Genomic DNA, 3,863 nt, shown 5'->3' on the forward strand with positions numbered 1-3,863 from the left:
TTTTCCGGAGGGGGGGGGGTTATTGCGAGCTTGCTTGTGCATCAGAAACCTCATGGTGGTCTCCAAAATTCTTCTTTTAGATTTTTTATAAATGTTTTACCCGCACATCAACCCAATTTAGAATATTTAGGAAGATTGCTACGTCACCGCTCAGTCTGTCAGGTCAAACTTTTACAATGTTAGAGACTACACCCTTACGGTGAAAAAACTTAGAAACTCAATGAATATTTCCCAACATCAGTAGTGAATTTGAGTCTTTTGCGCGCTAGAAACACTCATCTACTATCTTCTTTATTTTCAAGGTTTTGTCATTGCCTTAAATGCAACAGCTGCCCTAGGGAGATGCATAGGCTGTTAGCACTACACGCAGACAGTAGTATTTGTCGTCCTTGTTGGTAAAACATATGGTGTTGTTGAAGGTTATCTCTGGCGATTAGGGGGCATCACCCGTAGGTCCTACTTGATTTCTTTCCCTCTGTTGTTTCTGTCTATCTTACTTTGTACATGCACGAAATGACCGCCGCGGTGTTAATGCACTTCTCCCTATTCCAACAATTAGACTGGCGTATGTGTTGTAGCAGTTTGACGCTTCGCTATGGCACGCAGGAGACTCTGGTTCGATTTCCGAGTAGAAAGGACATTAATTTTTTTGAGTAGCTCAGTCTTTCTGTTGGGATGTTGTTTCCCACCCAGCCCAGGTTGGTCCTAACGGGCAGTTTCGGAAGCCCACCTCCGAAATTACAAGTATCAAAATTGTGACGATATGGGTGGGCGTAAGAATACTGACATTTTCAAGCAATTGGCCACTCAATCGTCATACCATAGACGTCAGACATGTCAACTGGTCTCCGCCTCTGCAAGTTCCCGCACGATACAAACTGACTTAAGGACCTCTGGTGTACCAGAGCACGTATGTCAGCCTGTTGCTCCTTCATTCCTCCTCTAGGTCATTGTATTTGGATAGAGCAGGGATACCATACAGGTGAGATTTTAGAGGGAAACGGGAGGCATTGTTGATATATCAAATGCTTGTTTTAGTGTAGTTTGATGTTAATGATTATTTGCTCATTTATTTGGGCATTTTGTTTGCGCGTTTGTTTAAGTATTTGTTGAAGTAATGTTGAGCTTTTGTTTGAGTGTTTGCTGATTATTTATTTGAATATTTCTATGTGTGCGTTTGTTTGAGAAAATATTAAACTAATGGTGAGTATTAATTGTTCGAGTATATGTTTGAGTATAATTTGTTCGAGTACTTTTGAGTAGATGTATTTGTTTTAAGATTTGTTGAGTACTTGTTTTAGTATTTTTGTTTGAATATTAATTGGACTAAAGAGAAACAAGTTGATACAATAATTAGCCATTTAGTGCCAAAGAAGAAGCAAGACAAAAAATACGCAAAAACAAAAAAAACCAAGATTACAGATTATGTTAAACACGCGAGGCTTAAAACATTAAACTGGCGGACAAATGATAATACATGTAATTACAATAACAAAAGTTCCTTCAGGTTATTCCATTCCAATAGGAAAAAAAACCCCAACAACTTCAAACCAACGTAAGAAAGCACGTATGTAAACAAACAAACAAACAAACAAACACAAACAAGAAGAAACAATAACAACAAAAAAGCCACAAAGAAACAACAACAAAAGAGGTAGGGAGAAAAGAGAACTAGTGACTACGACCGCCCGTTTAAAAAAAAGTGGGGAAAAAAAGAGAAATTATCATGATAACAACAGAAAGTCATTGTCAAATTCACCTTTATCAGTTTTACCTAGTTAGTTGCTGCTATTGAGTAAAGAAAAGTACATCGACACAATAATGGCCATTTTATGCTGACAAAAAGGGAGACAGTACAGAAAGATAGAGAGAGGGGATTTAAAGAAGTAGGACCTACCGGTGGCGCCCTCCAACCGCCCTATTGTTATTCTAGTTGTTCCTTCCTTTCCGTACAGTGACATTATGATTGGATGGTGCAGAAGTACTGCACATAACAGTACAATGCGCGGGTCTAGAGAACAATTATTTTAGGTGACATTTTGCAAATTTTACAGAAGGAAAAAACATTCTCATTTCAACAGAACGGAATTCTAGGGTCCGAAACTCACTTGTAGTGTAGAAAAAATAAACACGAGCTCATTTTGTAACCGTTTTCTAATCAGTTTCTTCCATTCCTGTTAAATCAAATAAAGTGCCACTTTAAAAATACTTTTCTTCTGAACGAAGTGTGATGAAAACTATTCCAAAGGGGCATTTAGGATAGTTTCGTTTGTTTTGTCAGAGCCATTTCAGAAGAAAAGTACATGTATTCTAACTTACGCACATACAAAAATTTTCTTCGTTTTCTACCACCGGTAGCAATTTTTAAAATGGGGAAAAGTATTTTAACTGCCACTTTTCCTCAAAATGTTTTCTCAAGTATGAGATAGAATCATTTTTCTTTGGGCTGTAACAAAGTCATTTTTAAAACTACGGCTCTGATGTTTTAACTCAAATTGCGTCCCCTGGTGGAAGTTAAGGACATTGAAAAATTGATTTCGATTTCGGCCGACACGCCTCTTAAAATAGTTTTCCTCTTGTAAGAAACAGGAGGGCTGCCCTTTGTGATAACTGCTTTCCAACTGCACCTTCCGTGATCTAAGCTCTCCCGACACGGTTTTTATTTTATTTTGTTTTGTTTTTGTGTGGCAACTTTACACTTCCCCGGAGACCGCTTAGAGTAGAATATTTCATTTGGGAATCTGGAGTCAGCCCTTTTATGACAGTGCCAACCGAGCGAACAAAAAATATTAAACTGGTAGATAATCCACAATGGCATTATTATTACTATGAACATAGCCCATATCTCTAAACTTCCACCTGAATAAAATCAACTCAGAAAAAAACCCACCAGTGTGCTTGCTTTATGAACACGTCTATGAAACAGTCCAAAACCTGCTCTTCGAATGTCCCTAGCTGCAGGATCTCTCGCGGTGACTTTTCCTCCCGCCCCCGCCACATGTTAGAATATATGCTGCAGCAAAGTACACAATCTGAAGACCTCCAACTTTTTAAACATTGTATTTGGCTTAAAGGCTACTGAATTACAACAACAACAACAACGACGACGACGACGACGACGACGACGACGACGATAATACAGTGTCCTAATTTGTGCCGAGTCTTTTTGGTTATTTCATTTTTCAGTTGAAATTTGATGTTTTTATACTAATGCGTGTTCTGTGTTTAATATCATCGAATTCTAGAACCAGGAACCAAGAACCAAGAAACAAACGTTCCATTTTCTCAAGGCAAATAGGTTTTTTATTTTGACATAACCTTTCTGAAATAAGTACATGTATAGTGGTCACAGCGTATCCTTCTATAGTTGTTGCTTTTTTGTCCCGGTTCAAGTTCAAGTTCAAGGATTGTCTTTTTCCTTTACAGGACGTACAAGTTTCCGATACAAGTGTTGGTTATGGATCCACAAAGACGTTTTATCACGGCGTTTCTGATAGTCTCTTGGATTCATCAAGGTAAGCTGCTGACTGCGAGTGACGTCGATCGTAGTTGTGTCCTGTGAATTGATAGACCGAAATGCGAACGTGAAGTGGGTGGTTTAGAGGGTGCCCGTGGTAGGTCCTACTTTTTTCTTTTCCTCTGTTGTTTCTGTCAAACAGTCGTTCTTCTTCCCTGTACTACAATGTACTACATGTATAGCCGTTATTGTGTCGAAGTGCTTCTATTTCCTCAAACGCCAATGTGAACAAAACAGGGAGTCCAAGGGAGTTAATTTATTGATCTGGCCACGCGAGTTTTCAAGGCGCTATTAAGTCATAGAGCCGTAGATAGACATTAAATGTTTTACTTTTAACAGACTGATA

Source organism: Aplysia californica, unplaced genomic scaffold (genome assembly GCF_000002075.1).
Source record: "Aplysia californica isolate F4 #8 unplaced genomic scaffold, AplCal3.0 scaffold00663, whole genome shotgun sequence".
Taxonomy (NCBI): Eukaryota; Metazoa; Mollusca; class Gastropoda; order Aplysiida; family Aplysiidae; genus Aplysia; species Aplysia californica.